Below are 17,363 nucleotides of genomic sequence, written 5' to 3'. Positions count from 1 at the left end.
AGACGATGCCTGACTCCTCGTGAAACTTGATAGGAGTCCCAGGATTCCTGTGGCACGTGGAAAGGGACACTTGGTCTCCCGCCTCATTTGGAGAGGCGTCCCAATTGCCCTGCCAAGCCTCGAGGAGAATCCCGAGTTGTCCCTCGCAACTAGGCAGGAGTCCTGCCGTCGCTGAACAAACACGTGGGTGGAAGGGCCATCCCCGTCGTAACTCGAGAATATACCCCAGGTTCCCGCCGCAACTCGAGAAAAACCATGAGACTTACCCCTCGCCACGAGATGAGGCCCGATTCCCCTGCACTGCGTGCAGAGCAATTGCGTGTTGCACATCACACATCAAAGGAGCCTTGATTTCCTTGATGGCACTCCAGAGAAACCCCAGGAACACTGTTTCAAGGCTAGAGGGATCCTGAGGTCACTGTAGCCACAAGAAAGAGCTCCGTGGACCAAAAATCAACTCGAGTTGAGAGGTTAGTCCCTGGCTTCGACTCCAGAGGAATACCACCTTTCACAAGTACCTCAAGAGGAGGCTTCTCTCAGCTCTAGCGATGTGAGAGGGACCCTGAGTTTGCGGCCTCAAGTGGAATGGACACCGCGATGCCATGACTCGAAATAAGGCCGGATATCCCTGCAGTGACTTAAATGCAGGCTCGCTTTGCATCTCCCAAGACGAAAGGATGTATGAATCCCCTGTGGAGACCACAGAGAAAGACATAGTTCCCCACTTCATCGCGACCGGAGGGCTCACATCTTTGAAAACTCCAGAGGTACGCGGAGATCAGTGCCTCCAAAGGAGACGATGCCTGACCCTCGTGAAACTTGTTAGGAGACCCAAGATACCTGTGGCACGTGGAAAGGAACACTTGGTCTCTCCCCTCAGCTGGAGAGGCGTCCCAATTTCCCTACCAAGCCTCGAGGAGAATCCCGAGTTGTCCCTCGCAACTAGGCCGGAGTCCTGACGTCACTGAACAAACACGTGTGTGGAAGGGCCATCCCCGTCGTAACTTGAGAATATACCCCAGGTTCCCGGCGCAACTCGAGAAAAACAATGAGACTTCCCCCTCGCCGCGAGATGAGGCCCGATTCCCCTGCACTGCGTGCAGAGCAATTCCGTGTTGCACATCACACATGAAAGGAGCCTTGATTTCCTTGATGGCACTCCAGAGAAACCCCAAGAACACTGTTTCAAGGCTAGAGGGATCCTGAGGTCACTGTAGCAACACGAAAGAGCTCCGTGGACCAAAAATCAACTCGAGTTGAGAGGTTAGTCCCTGGCTTCGACTCCAGAGGAATACCACCTTACCACAAGCACCTCAAGAGGAGGCTTCTCTCAGCTTTATCTATGTGAGAGGGACCCTGAGTTTGCGGCCTCAAGTGGAATGGACACTGGGATGCCCTGACGCAAAATAAGGCCGGATATCCCTGCAGTGACTTTAATGCAGGCTCGTCTTGCATCTACCAAGACGAAAGGATGTCTGAATCCCCTGTGGAGACCACAGAGGAAGACCTCGTTCCCCACCTCATCGCGACCGGAGGCCTCACATCCTTTGAAAACTCCAGAGGTATGCGGAGATCAGTGCTTCCAAAGGAGACGATGCCTGACTCCTCGTGAAACTTGATAGGAGTCCCAGGATTCCTGTGGCACGTGGAAAGGGAACCTTGGTCTCCCGCCTCAGCTGGAGAGGCATCCCAATTGCCCTGCCAAGCCTCTAGGAGAATCCCGAGTTGTCCCTCGCAACTAGGCAGGAGTCCTGACGTCGCTGAACAAACACGTGTGTGGAAGGGCCATCCCTGTCGTAACTCGAGATTATACCCCAGGTTCCCGCCGCAACTCGAGAAAAACCATGAAACTTCCCCCTCGCCGCGAGATGAGGCCCGATTCCCCTGAACTGCGTGCAGAGCAATTCCGTGTTGAACATCACACATGAAAGGAGCCTTGATTTCCTTGATGGCACTCCAGAGAAACCCCAAGAACACTGTTTCAAGGCTAGAGGGATCCTGAGGTCACTGTAGCAACACGAAAGAGCTCCGTGGACCACAAATCAACTCGAGATGAGAGTTTAGTCCCTGATTTTGACTCCAGAGGAATACCACCTTACCACAAGCACCTCAAGAGGAGGATTCTCTCAGCTCTAGGTATGTGAGAGGGACCGTGATTTTGCGGCCTCAACTGGATTGGACACCGCGATTCCCTGACTCGAAATAAGGCCGGATATCCCTGCAGTGACTTGAATGCAGGCTCGTCTTGCATCTCCCAAGACGAAAGGATGTCTGAATCCCCTGTGGAGACCACAGAGAAAGACCTAGTTCCCCACCTCATCGCGACCGGAGGCCTCACATCCTTTGAAAACTCCAGAGGTACGCGGAGATCAGTGCCTCCAAAGGAGACGATGCCTGACTCCTCGTGAAACTTGATAGGAGTCCCAGGATTCCTTTTGCACGTGAAAAGGGACCCTTGGTCTCCCGCCTCAGCTGGAGAGGCATCCCAATTGCCTTGCGAAGCCTCGAGGAGAATCCCGAGTTGTCCCTCGCAACTAGGCAGGAATCCTGATGTCGCTGAACAAACACGTGGGTGGAAGGGCCATCCCCGTCGGAACTCGAGAATATACCCCAGGTTCCCGCTGCAACTCGAGAAAAACCATGAGACTTCCCCCTCGCCGCAAGATGAGGCCCGATTCCCCTGCACTGCGTGCAGAGCAATTCCGTCTTGCACATCACAAAGGAAAGGAGCCTTGATTTCCTTGATGGCACTCCAGAGAAACCCTAAGAACACTGTTTCAAGGCTCAAGGGATCCTGAGGTCACTTTAGCAACACGAAAGAGGTCCGTAGACCACAAATCAACTTGAGATGAGAGGTTAGTCCCTGGCTTCGACTCCAGAGGAATACCACCGTACCACAAGCACCTCAAGAGGAGGCTTCTCTCAGCTCTAGGTATGTGAGAGGGACCCTGAGTTTGCGGCCTCAAGTGGAATGGACAACGTGATGCCCTGACTCGAAATAAGGCCGGATATCCCTGCAGTGACTTGAATGCAGGCTCGTCTTGCATCTCCCAAGACGAAAGGATGTCTGAATCCCCTGTGGAGACCACAGAGAAAGACCTAGTTCCCCACCTCATCGCGACCGGAGGCCTCACATACTTTGAAAACTCCAGAATTATACAGAGATCAGTGCCTCCAAAGGAGACGATGCCTGACTCCTCGTGAAACTTGATAGGAGTCCCAGGATTCCTGTGGCACGTGGAAAGGGAACCTTGGTCTCCCGCCTCAGCTGGAGAGGCGTCCCAATTGCCCTGCCAAGCCTTGAGGAGAATCCCGAGTTGTCCCTCGCAACTAGGCAGGAGTCCTGACGTCGCTGAACAAACACGTGAGTGGAAGGGCCACCCCGTCGTAACTCGAGAATATACCCAAGGTTCCCGCCGCAACTCGGAAAAAACCATGAGACTTCCCCCTCGCCGCGAGATGAGGCCCGATTCCCCTGCACTGCATGCAGAGCAATTCCGTGTTGCACATCAAACATGAAAGGAGCCTTGATTTCCTTGATGGCACTCCAGAGGAACCCCAAGACACTGTTTCAAGGCTAGAGGGATCCTGAGGTCAGTGTAGCAACACGAAAGAGATCCATGGACCAAAAATCAACTCGAGATGAGAGGTTAGTCCCTGGCTTCGACTCCAGAGGAATACCACCTTACCACAAGCACCTCAAGAGGAGGCTTCTCTCAGCTCTAGGTATGTGAGAGGGACCCTGAGTTTGCGGCTTCCAGTGGAATGGACACCGCGATGCCCTGACTCGAAATAAGGCCGGATATCCCTGCAGTGACTTGAATGCAGGCTCGTCTTGCATCTCCCAAGACGAAAGGATGTCTGAATCCCCTGTGGAGACCACAGAGAAAGACCAAGTTCCCCACCTCATCGCGACCGGAGGCCTCACATCCTTTGAAAACTCCAGAGGTACGCGGAGATCAGTGCCTCCAAAGGAGACGATGCCTGACTCCTCGTCAAACTTGATAGGAGTCCCAGGTTTCCTGTGGCACGTGGAAAGGGACACTTGGTCTCCCGCCTCAGCTGCAGAGGCGTCCCAATTGCCCTGGCAAGCCTCGAGGAGAATCCCGAGTTGTTCCTCGCAACTAGGCAGGAGTCCTGACGTCGCTGAACAAACACGTGTGTGGAAGGGCCATCCCCGTCGTAACTCGAGAATATACCCCAGGTTCCCGCCGCCATTCGAGAAAAACCATGAGACTTCCCCCTCGCCGCGAGATGACGCCCGATTCCCCTGCACTGCGTGCAGAGCAATTCCGTGTTGCACATTACACATGAAAGGAGCCTTGATTTCCTTGATGGCACTCCAGAGAAACCCCAAGAACACTGTTTCAAGGCTAGAGGGATCCTGAGGTCACTGTAGCAACATGAAAGAGCTCCGTGTACCAAGAATCAACTCGAGATGAGAGGTTAGTCCCTGGCTTCGACTCCAGAGGAATACCACCTTACTACAAGCACCTCAAGAGGAGGCTTCTCTCAGCTCTAGATATGTGAGAGTGACCCTCAGTTTTCGGCCTCAATTGGAATGGACACCGCGATGCCCTGACTCGAAATAAGGCCGGATATCCCTGCAGTGACTTGAATGCAGGCTCGTCTTGCATCTCCCAAGACGAAAGGATGTCTGAATCCCCTGTGGAGACCACAGAGAAACACCTAGTTCCCCTCCTCATCACGACCGGAGGCCTCACATCCTTTGAAAACTCCAGAGGTACGCTGAGATCAGTGGCTCCAAAGGAGACGATGCCTGACTCCTCGTGAAGCTTGTTAGGAGTCCCAGGATTCCTCTGGGACGTGGAAAGGGACACTTGGTCTCCCGCCTCAGCTGGAGAGGCGTCCCAATTGCCCTGCCAAGCCTCGAGGAGAATCCCGAGTTGTCCCTCGCAACTAGGCAGGAGTCCTGACGTCGCTGAACAAACACGTGTGTGGAAGGGCCATCCCTGTCGTAACTCGAGAATATACCCCAGGTTCCCGCCGCAACTCGAGAAAAACCATGAGACTTCCCCCTCGCCGCGAGATGAGGCCCGATTCCCCTGCACTGTGTGCAGAGCAATTCCGTGTTGCACATCACACATGAAAGGAGCCTTGATTTCCTTGATGGCACTCCAGAGAAACCCCAAGAACACTGTTTCAAGGCTAGAGGGATCCTGAGGTCACTGTAGCAACACGAAAGAGCTCCGTGGACCACAAATAAACTCAAGATGAAAGGTTAGTCCCTGGCTTCGACTCCAGAGGAATACCACCTTACCAAAAGCACCGCAAAGGAGGCTTCTCTCAGCTCTAGGTATGTGAGAGGGACCCTGAGTTTGCGGCCTCAAGTGGAATGGACAACGCGATGCCGTGACTCGAAATAAGGCCGGATATCCCTGCAGTGACTTGAATGCAGGCTCGTCTTGCATCTCCCAAGACGAAAGGATGTCTGAATCCCCTGTGGAGACCACAGAGAAAGACCTAGTTCCCCACCTCATCGCGACCGGAGGCCTCACATCCTTTGAAAACTCCAGAGGTACGCGGAGATCAGTGCCTCCAAAGGAGACAATGCCTGACTCCTCGTGAAACTTCATAGGAGTCCCAGGATTCCTGTGGCACGTGGAAAGGGACCCTTGGTCTCCCGCCTCAGCTGGAGAGGCGTCCCAGTTGCCCTGCCAAGCCGCGAGCAGAATCCCGAGTTGTCCCTCGCAACTAGGCAGGAGTCCTGACGTGGCTGAACAAACACGTTTGTGGAGGGGCATCCCCGTCGTAACTCGAGAATATAACCCAGGTTCCCGCCGCAACTCAAGAAAAACCATGAGACTTCCCCCTCGCCGCGAGATGAGGCCCGATTCCCCTGCACTGCGTGCAGAGCAATTCTGTGTTGCACATCACACATGAAAGGAGCCTTGATTTCCTTGATGGCACTCCAGAGAAACCCCAAGAACACTGTTTCAAGGCTAGAGGGATCCTGAGGTCACTGTAGCAACACGAAAGAGATCCGTGGACCAAAAATCAACTCGAGATGAGTGGTTAGTCCCTGGCTTCGACTGCAGAAGAATAACACCTTACCACAAGCACCTCAAAAGGAGGCTTCTCTCAGCTCTAGGTATGTGAGAGGGACCCTGAGTTTGCGGCCTCAAGTGGAATGGACACCGCGAGGCCCTGACTCGAAATAGGCCGGGATATCTCTGCAGGAAATTGAATGCAGGCTCGTCTTGCATCTCCCAAGACGAAAGGATGTTTGAATCCCCGGTCGAGACCACAGAGAAAGACCTAGTTCCCCACCTCATCGCAACCCGAGGCCTCAAATACTTTGAAAACTCCAGAGGTACGCGGAGATCAGTGCCTCCAAAGGAGACGATGCCTGACTCCTCGTGGAACTTGATAGGAGTCCCAGGATTACTGTGGCACGTGGAAAGGGACCCTTGTTCTCCCGCCGCAGCTGGAGAGGCGTCCCAATTGCCCTGCCAAGCCTCGAGGAGAATCCCGAGTTGTCCCTCGCAACTAGCCAGGAGTCCTGCCGTCGCTGAACAAACACGTGGTTGGAAGGGCCATCCCCGTCGAAACTCGAGAATATACCCTAGGTTCCCGCCGCAACTCGAGAAAAACCATGAGACTTCCCCCTCGCCGCGAGATGAGGCCCGATTCCCCTGCACTGCATGCAGAGCAATTCCGTGTTGCACATCACACATGAAAGGAGCCTTGATTTCCTTGATGGCACTCCAGCGAAACCCCAAGAACACTGTTTCAAGGCTAGAGGGATCCTGAGGTCACTGTAGCAACACGAAAGAGCTCCGTGGACGAAAAATCAACTCGAGATGAGAGGTTAGTCCCTGGCTTCGACTTCAGAGGAATACCACCTTACCACAAGCACCTCAAGAGGAGGTTTCTCTCAGCTCTAGGTATGTGAGAGGGACCCTGAGTTTGCGGCCTCAAGTGGAATGGCACCGCGATGCCCTGACTCGACATAAGGCCGGATATCCCTGCAGTGACTTGAATGCAGGCTCGTCTTGCATCTCCCAAGACGAAAGGATGTCTGAATCCCCTGTGGAGACCACAGAGAAAACCTACTTCCCCACCTCATGGCGACCGGAGGCCTCACATCCTTTGAAAACTCCAGAGGTACGCGGAGATCAGTGCCTCCAAAGGAGACGATGCCTGACTCCTCGTGAAACTTGATAGGAGTCCCAGGATTCCTGTGGCACATGGAAAGGGACCCTTGGTCTACCGCCTCAGCTGGAGAGGCGTCCCAATTGCCCTGCCAAGCCCCCAGGAGAATCCCGAGTTGTCCCTCGCAACTAGGCAGGAGTCCTGACGTGGCTGAACAAACACGTGGATCGAAGGGCCATCCCCGTCGTAATTCGAGAATATACCCCAGGTTCCCGCCGCAACTCGAGGAAAACCATGAGACTTCCCCCTCGCCGCGAGATGAGGCCTGATTCCCCTGCACTGCGTGCAGAGCAATTCCGTGTTGCACATCACACATGAAAGGAGCCTTGATTTCCTTGATGGCACTCCACAGAAAACCCAAGAACACTGTTTCAAGGCTAGAGGGATCCTGAGGTCACTGTAGCCACAAAAAAGAGCTCCGTGGACCAAAAATCAACTCGAGTTGAGAGGTTAGTCCCTGGCTTCGACTCCAGAGGAATACCATCTTTCACAAGTACCTCAAGAGGAGGCTTCTCTCAGCTCTAGCGATGTGAGAGGGACCCTGAGTTTGCGGCCTCAAGTGGAATGGACACCGCGATGCCATGACTCGAAATAAGGCCGGATATCCCTGCAGTGACTTAAATGCAGGCTCGCTTTGCATCTCCCAAGACGAAAGGATGTATGAATCCCCTGTGGAGACCACAGAGAAAGACATAGTTCCCCACTTCATCGCGACCGGAGGGCTCACATCTTTAAAAACTCCAGAGGTACGCGGAGATCAGTGCCTCCAAAGGAGACGATGCCTGACCCTCGTGAAACTTGTTAGGAGACCCAAGATACCTGTGGCACGTGGAAAGGAACACTTGGTCTCTCCCCTCAGCTGGAGAGGCGTCCCAATTTCCCTACCAAGCCTCGAGGAGAATCCCGAGTTGTCCCTCGCAACTAGGCCGGAGTCCTGACGTCACTGAACAAACACGTGTGTGGAAGGGCCATCCCCGTCGTAACTTGAGAATATACCCCAGGTTCCCGGCGCAACTCGAGAAAAACAATGAGACTTCCCCCTCGCCGCGAGATGAGGCCCGATTCCCCTGCACTGCGTGCAGAGCAATTCCGTGTTGCACATCACACATGAAAGGAGCCTTGATTTCCTTGATGGCACTCCAGAGAAACCCCAAGAACACTGTTTCAAGGCTAGAGGGATCCTGAGGTCACTGTAGCAACACGAAAGAGCTCCGTGGACCAAAAATCAACTCGAGTTGAGAGGTTAGTCCCTGGCTTCAACTCCAGAGGAATACCACCTTACCACAAGCACCTCAAGAGGAGGCTTCTCTCAGCTTTATCTATGTGAGAGGGACCCTGAGTTTGCGGCCTCAAGTGGAATGGACACTGCGATGCCCTGACGCAAAATAAGGCCGGATATCCCTGCAGTGACTTTAATGCAGGCTCGTCTTGCATCTACCAAGACGAAAGGATGTCTGAATCCCCTGTGGAGACCACAGAGGAAGACCTCGTTCCCCACCTCATCGCGACCGGAGGCCTCACATCCTTTGAAAACTCCAGAGGTATGCGGAGATCAGTGCTTCCAAAGGAGACGATGCCTGACTCCTCGTGAAACTTGATAGGAGTCCCAGGATTCCTGTGGCACGTGGAAAGGGAACCTTGGTCTCCCGCCTCAGCTGGAGAGGCATCCCAATTGCCCTGCCAAGCCTCTAGGAGAATCCCGAGTTGTCCCTCGCAACTAGGCAGGAGTCCTGACGTCGCTGAACAAACACGTGTGTGGAAGGGCCATCCCTGTCGTAACTCGAGATTATACCCCAGGTTCCCGCCGCAACTCGAGAAAAACCATGAGACTTCCCCCTCGCCGTGAGATGAGGCCCGATTCCCCTGCACTGCGTGCAGAGCAATTCCGTGTTGCACATCACACATGAAAGGAGCCTTGATTTCCTTGATGGCACTCCAGAGAAACCCCAAGAACACTGTTTCAAGGCTAGAGGGATCCTGAGGTCACTGTAGCAACACGAAAGAGCTCCGTGGACCACAAATCAACTCGAGATGAGAGGTTAGTCCCTGATTTTGACTCCAGAGGAATACCACCTTACCACAAGCACCTCAAGAGGAGGATTCTCTCAGCTCTAGGTATGTGAGAGGGACCGTGATTTTGCGGCCTCAACTGGATTGGACACCGCGATTCCCTGACTCGAAATAAGGCCGGATATCCCTGCAGTGACTTGAATGCAGGCTCGTCTTGCATCTCCCAAGACGAAAGGATGTCTGAATCCCCTGTGGAGACCACAGAGAAAGACCTAGTTCCCCACCTCATCGCGACCGGAGGCCTCACATCCTTTGAAAACTCCAGAGGTACGCGGAGATCAGTGCCTCCAAAGGAGACGATGCCTGACTCCTCGTGAAACTTGATAGGAGTCCCAGGATTCCTTTTGCACGTGAAAAGGGACCCTTGGTCTCCCGCCTCAGCTGGAGAGGCATCCCAATTGCCCTGCGAAGCCTCGAGGAGAATCCCGAGTTGTCCCTCGCAACTAGGCAGGAATCCTGATGTCGCTGAACAAACACGTGGGTGGAAGGGCCATCCCCGTCGGAACTCGAGAATATACCCCAGGTTCCCGCCGCAACTCGAGAAAAACCATGAGACTTCCCCCTCGCCGCAAGATGAGGCCCGATTCCCCTGCACTGCGTGCAGAGCAATTCCGTCTTGCACATCACAAAGGAAAGGAGCCTTGATTTCCTTGATGGCACTCCAGAGAAACCCTAAGAACACTGTTTCAAGGCTCAAGGGATCCTGAGGTCACTTTAGCAACACGAAAGAGGTCCGTAGACCACAAATCAACTTGAGATGAGAGGTTAGTCCCTGGCTTCGACTCCAGAGGAATACCACCGTACCACAAGCACCTCAAGAGGAGGCTTCTCTCAGCTCTAGGTATGTGAGAGGGACCCTGAGTTTGCGGCCTCAAGTGGAATGGACAACGTGATGCCCTGACTCGAAATAAGGCCGGATATCCCTGCAGTGACTTGAATGCAGGCTCGTCTTGCATCTCCCAAGACGAAAGGATGTCTGAATCCCCTGTGGAGACCACAGAGAAAGACCTAGTTCCCCACCTCATCGCGACCGGAGGCCTCACATCCTTTGAAAACTCCAGAATTATACAGAGATCAGTGCCTCCAAAGGAGACGATGCCTGACTCCTCGTGAAACTTGATAGGAGTCCCAGGATTCCTGTGGCACGTGGAAAGGGAACCTTGGTCTCCCGCCTCAGCTGGAGAGGCGTCCCAATTGCCCTGCCAAGCCTTGAGGAGAATCCCGAGTTGTCCCTCGCAACTAGGCAGGAGTCCTGACGTCGCTGAACAAACACGTGAGTGGAAGGGCCACCCCGTCGTAACTCGAGAATATACCCAAGGTTCCCGCCGCAACTCGGAAAAAACCATGAGACTTCCCCCTCGCCGCGAGATGAGGCCCGATTCCCCTGCACTGCATGCAGAGCAATTCCGTGTTGCACATCAAACATGAAAGGAGCCTTGATTTCCTTGATGGCACTCCAGAGAAACCCCAAGACACTGTTTCAAGGCTAGAGGGATCCTGAGGTCAGTGTAGCAACACGAAAGAGATCCATGAACCAAAAATCAACTTGAGATGAGAGGTTAGTCCCTGGCTTCGACTCCAGAGGAATACCACCTTACCACAAGCACCTCAAGAGGAGGCTTCTCTCAGCTCTAGGTATGTGAGAGGGACCCTGAGTTTGCGGCTTCCAGTGGAATGGACACCGCGATGCCCTGACTCGAAATAAGGCCGGATATCCCTGCAGTGACTTGAATGCAGGCTCGTCTTGCATCTCCCAAGACGAAAGGATGTCTGAATCCCCTGTGGAGACCACAGAGAAAGACCAAGTTCCCCACCTCATCGCGACCGGAGGCCTCACATCCTTTGAAAACTCCAGAGGTACGCGGAGATCAGTGCCTCCAAAGGAGACGATGCCTGACTCCTCGTCAAACTTGATAGGAGTCCCAGGTTTCCTGTGGCACGTGGAAAGGGACACTTGGTCTCCCGCCTCAGCTGCAGAGGCGTCCAAATTGCCCTGCCAAGCCTCGAGGAGAATCCCGAGTTGTGCCTCGCAACTAGGCAGGAGTCCTGACGTCGCTGAACAAACACGTGTGTGGAAGGGCCATCCCCGTCGTAACTCGAGAATATACCCCAGGTTCCCGCCGCCATTCGAGAAAAACCATGAGACTTCCCCCTCGCCGCGAGATGAGGCCCGATTCCCCTGCTCTGCGTGCAGAGCAATTCCGTGTTGCACATTACACATGAAAGGAGCCTTGATTTCCTTGATGGCACTCCAGAGAAACCCCAAGAACACTGTTTCAAGGCTAGAGGGATCCTGAGGTCACTGTAGCAACATGAAAGAGCTCCGTGTACCAAGAATCAACTCGAGATGAGAGGTTAGTCCCTGGCTTCGACTCCAGAGGAATACCACCTTACTACAAGCACCTCAAGAGGAGGCTTCTCTCAGCTCTAGATATGTGAGAGTGACCCTCAGTTTGCGGCCTCAAGTGGAATGGACACCGCGATGCCCTGACTCGAAATAAGGCCGGATATCCCTGCAGTGACTTGAATGCAGGCTCGTCTTGCATCTCCCAAGACGAAAGGATGTCTGAATCCCCTGTGGAGACCACAGAGAAACACCTAGTTCCCCTCCTCATCACGACCGGAGGCCTCACATCCTTTGAAAACTCCAGAGGTACGCTGAGATCAGTGGCTCCAAAGGAGACGATGCCTGACTCCTCGTGAAGCTTGTTAGGAGTCCCAGGATTCCTCTGGGACGTGGAAAGGGACACTTGGTCTCCCGCCTCAGCTGGAGAGGCGTCCCAATTGCCCTGCCAATCCTCGAGGAGAATCCCGAGTTGTCCCTCGCAACTAGGCAGGAGTCCTGACGTCGCTGAACAAACACGTGTGTGGAAGGGCCATCCCTGTCGTAACTCGAGAATATACCCCAGGTTCCCGCCGCAACTCGAGAAAAACCATGAGACTTCCCCCTCGCCGCGAGATGAGGCCCGATTCCCCTGCACTGTGTGCAGAGCAATTCCGTGTTGCACATCACACATGAAAGGAGCCTTGATTTCCTTGATGGCACTCCAGAGAAACCCCAAGAACACTGTTTCAAGGCTAGAGGGATCCTGAGGTCACTGTAGCAACACGAAAGAGCTCCGTGGACCACAAATAAACTCAAGATGAAAGGTTAGTCCCTGGCTTCGACTCCAGAGGAATACCACCTTACCAAAAGCACCGCAAAGGAGGCTTCTCTCAGCTCTAGGTATGTGAGAGGGACCCTGAGTTTGCGGCCTCAAGTGGAATGGACAACGCGATGCCCTGACTCGAAATAAGGCCGGATATCCCTGCAGTGACTTGAATGCAGGCTCGTCTTGCATCTCCCAAGACGAAAGGATGTCTGAATCCCCTGTGGAGACCACAGAGAAAGACCTAGTTCCCCACCTCATCGCGACCGGAGGCCTCACATCCTTTGAAAACTCCAGAGGTAGGCGGAGATCAGTTCCTCCAAAGGAGACGATGCCTGACTCCTCGTGAAACTTGATAGGAGTCCCAGGATTCCTGTGGCACGTGGAAAGGGACCCTTGGTCTCCCACCTCAGCTGGAGAGGCGTCCCAATTGCCCTGCCAAGCCTCGAGGAGAATCCTGTGTTGTCCCTCGCAACTAGGCAGGAGTCCTGGTGTCGCTAAACAAACACGTGGGTGGAAGGGCCATCCCCGTCGTAACTCGAGAATATACCCCAGGTTCCCGCCGCAACTCGAGAAAAACCATGAGACTTCCCCCTCGCCGCGAGATGAGGCCCGATTCCCCTGCACTGCGTGCAGAGCAATTCCGTGTTGCACATCACACATGAAAGGAGCCTTGATTTCCTTGATGGCACTCCAGAGAAACCCCCAGAACACTGTTTCAAGGCTAGAGGGATCCTGAGGTCACTGTAGCAACACGAAAGAGCTCCGTGGACCAAAAATCAACTCGAGATGAGAGGTTAGTCCCTGGCTTCGACTCCAGAGGAATACCACCTTACCACAAGCACCTCAAGAGGAGGCTTCTCTCAGCTGTATGTATGTGAGAGGGACCCTGAGTTTGCGGCCTCAAGTGGAATGGACACCGCGATGCCCTGACGCGAAATAAGGCCGGATATCCCTGCAGTGACTTGAATGCAGGCTCGTCTTGCATCTCCCAAGACGAAAGGATGTCTGAATCCCCTGTGGAGACCACAGAGAATGACCTAGTTCCCCACCTCATCGCGACCGGAGGCCTCACATCCTTTGAAAACTCCAGAGGTACGCGGAGATCAGTGCCTCCAAAGGAGACGGTGCCTGACTCCACGTGAAACTTGATAGGAGTCCCAGGATTCCTGTGGCACGTGGAAAGGGACCCTTGGTCTCCCGCCTCAGCTGGAGAGGCGTCCCAATTGCCCTGCCAAGCCTCGAGGAGAATCCCGAGTTGTCCCTCGCAACTAGGCAGGAGTCCTGACGTGGCTGAACAAACACGTGGGTGGAAGGGCCATCCCCGTCGTAACTCGAGAATATACCCCAGGTTCCCGCCGCAACTCGAGGAAAACCATGAGACTTCCCCCTCGCCGCGAGATGAGGCCTGATTCCCCTGCACTGCGTGCAGAGCAATTCCGTGTTGCACATCACACATGAAAGGAGCCTTGATTTCCTTGATGGCACTCCACAGAAAACCCAAGAACACTGTTTCAAGGCTAGAGGGATCCTGAGGTCACTGTAGCAACACGAAAGAGCTCCGTGGACTAAAAATCAACTCGAGATGAGAGGTTAGTCCCTGGCTTCGACTCCAGAGGAATACCACCTTACCACAAGCACCTCAAGAGGAGGCTTCTCTCAGCTCTAGATATGTGAGAGGGACCCTGAGTTTGCGGCCTCAAGTGGAATGGACACCGCGATGCCCTGACTCGAAATAAGGCCGGATATCCCTGCAGTGACTTGAATGCAGGCTCGTCTTCCATCTCCCAAGATGAAAGGATATCTGAAACCCCTGTGGAGACCACAGAGAAAGACCTAGTTCCCCACCTCATCGCGACCGGAGGCCTCACATCTTTGAAAACTCCAGAGGTACGCGGAGATCAGTGCCTCCAAAGGAGACGATGCCTGACTCCTCGTGAAACTTGATAGGAGTGCCAGGATTCCTGTGGCACGTGGAAAGGGACACTTGGTCTCCCCTCTCAGCTGGAGAGGCATCCCAATTGCCCTGCCAAGCCGCGAGGAGAATCCCGAGTTGTCCCTCGCAACTAGGCAGGAGTCCTGACGTCGCTGAACAAACACGTGGGTGGAAGGGCCATCCCCGTTCGAACTCGAGAATATACCCCAGGTTCCCGCCGCAACTCGAGAAAAACCATGAGACTTCCCCCTTCCCGCGAGATGAAGCCCGATTCCCCTGCACTGCGTGCAGAGCAATTCCGTCTTGCACATCACACATGAAAGGAGCCTTGATTTCCTTGATGGCAATCCAGAGAAACCCCAAGAACACTGTTTCAAGGCTAGAGGGATCCTGAGGTCACTGTAGCAACAAGAAAGAGCTCCGTGGACCAAAATTCAACTCGAGATGAGAGGTTAGTCCCTGGCTTCGACTCCAGAGGAATACCACCTTACCACAAGCACCTCAAGAGGAGGCTTCTCTCAGCTCTAGATATGTGAGAGTTACCCTGATTTTTCGTCCTCAAGTGGAATGGAAACCGCGATGCCCTGAATCGAAATAAGGCCGGATATCCCTGTAGTGACTTGAATGCAGGCTCGTCTTGCATCTCCCAAGACGAAAGGATGTCTGAATCCCCTGTGGAGACCACAGAGAAAGACCTAGTTCCCCAACTCATCGCGACCGGAGGCCTCACATCCTTTGAAAACTCCAGAGGTACGCGGAGATCAGTGCCTCCAAAGGAGACGATGCCTGACTCCTCGTGAAACTTGATAGGAGTCCCAGGATTCCTGTGGCACGTGAATAGGGACCCTTGGTCTCCCGCCTCAGCTGGAGAGGCATCCCAATTGCCCTGCCAAGCCTCGAGGAGAATCCCGAGTTGTCCCTCGCAACTAGGCAGGAGTCCAGACGTCGCTGAACAAACACGTGGGTGGAAGGGCCATCCCCGTCGTAACTCGAGAATATACCCCAGGTTCCAACAGCAACTCGAGAAAAACCATGAGACTTCCCCCTCGCCGCAAAATGAGGCTCGATACCCTGCACTGCGTGCAGAGCAATTCCCTGTTGCACATCACACATGAAAGGAGCCTTGATTTCCTTGATGGCACTCCAGAGAAACCCCAAGAACACTGTTTCAAGGCTAGAGGGATACTGAGGTCACTGTAGCAACACGAAAGAGCTCCGTGGACCAAAATTCAACTCGAGATGAGAGGGTAGTCACTGGCTTCGACTCCAGAGGAATACCACCTTACCACAAGCATCTCAAGAGGAGGCTTCTCTCAGCTCTATGTATGTGAGAGGGACCCTGAGTTTGCGGCCTCAAGTGGAATGGACACCGCGATGCCCTGACTCGAAATAAGGCCGGATATCCCTGCAGTGGCTTGAATGCAGGCACGTCTTGCATCTCCCAAGATGAAAGGATGTCTGAATCCCCTGTCGAGACCACAGAAAAAGACCTAGTTCCCCACCTCATCGCGACCGGAGGCCTCACATCCTTTGAAAACTACAGAGGTACGCGGAGATCAGTGCCTCCAAAGGAGACGATGCCTGACACCTCGTGAAACTTGATAGGAGTCACAGGATTCCTGTGGCACATGGAAAGGGACGCTTGTTCTACCGCCTCAGCTGGAGAGGCGTCCCAATTGCCCTGCCAAGCCCCCAGGAGAATCCCGAGTTGTCCCTCACAACTAGGCAGGAGTTCTGACGTCGCTGAACAAACACGTGGGTGGAAGGGACATCCCCGTCGTAACTCGAGAATATACCCCAGGTTCCCGTCGCAACTCGAGACAAACCATGAGACTTCCCCTCGCCGCGAGATGAGGCCCGATTCCCCTGCACTGCGGGCAGAGCAATTCCGTGTTGCACATCACAGATGAAAGGAGCCTTGATTTCCTTGATGGCACTCCAGAGAAACCCCAAGAACACTGTTTCAAGGCTAGAGGGATCCTGAGGTCACTGTAGCAACACGAAAGAGCTCCGTGGACCAAAAATCAACTCGAGATGAGAGGTTAGTCCCTGGCTTCGACTCCAGAGGAATACCACCTTACCACAAGCACCTCAAGAGGAGGCTTCTCTCAGCTCTAGGTATGTGAGAGGGACGCTGAGTTTGCGGCCTCAAGTGGAATGGACACCGCGATGCCCTGACTCGAAATAAGGCCGGTTATCCCTGCAGTGACTTGAAAGCAGGCTCGTCTTGCATCTCCGAAGATGAAAGGATGTCTGAATCCCCTGTGGAGACCACAGAGAAAGACCTAGTTCCCCACCTCATCGCCACCGGAGGCCTCACATCCTTTGAAAACTCCAGAGGTACGCGGAGATCAGTGCCTCCAAAACAGACGATGCCTGACTTCTCGTGAAACTTGATAGGAGTCCCAGGATTCCTGTGTCACGTGGAAAGGGACCCTTGATCTCCCGCCTCAGCTGGAGAGGCGCATCAACTGCCCTGCCAAGCCTCGAGGAGAATCCCAAGTTGTCCCTCGCAACTAGGCAGGAGTCCTGACATCGCTGAACAAACACGTGTGTGGAAGGGCCATCCCTGTCGTAACTCGAGAATATACCCCAGGTTCCCGCCGCAACTCGAGAAACACCATGAGACTTCCCCCTCGCCGCGAGATGAGGCCCGATTCCCCTCCACTGCGGGCAGAGCAATTCCGTGTTGCACATCACACAGAAAGGAGCCTTGATTTCCTTGATGGCACTCCAGAGAAACCCCAAGAACACTGTTTCAAGCTAGAGGGATCCTGAGGTCACTGTAGCAACACGAAAGAGCTCCGTGGACCAAATATCAACTCGAGATGAGAGGTTAGTCCCTGGCTTCGACTCCAGAGGAATACCACCTTACCACAAGCACCTCAAGAGGAGGCTTCTCTCAGCTCTAGGTATGTGAGAGGGACCCTGAGTTTGCGGCCTCAAGTGGAATGGACACCGCGATGCCCTGACTCGAAATAAGGCCGCATATACCTGCAGTGACTTGAGTGCAGGCTCGTCTTGCATCTCCC

This window comes from Cervus elaphus, chromosome 10, assembly GCF_910594005.1.
Source record: "Cervus elaphus chromosome 10, mCerEla1.1, whole genome shotgun sequence".
NCBI lineage: Eukaryota > Metazoa > Chordata > Mammalia > Artiodactyla > Cervidae > Cervus > Cervus elaphus.
This window is presented reverse-complemented; position numbering follows the sequence as displayed.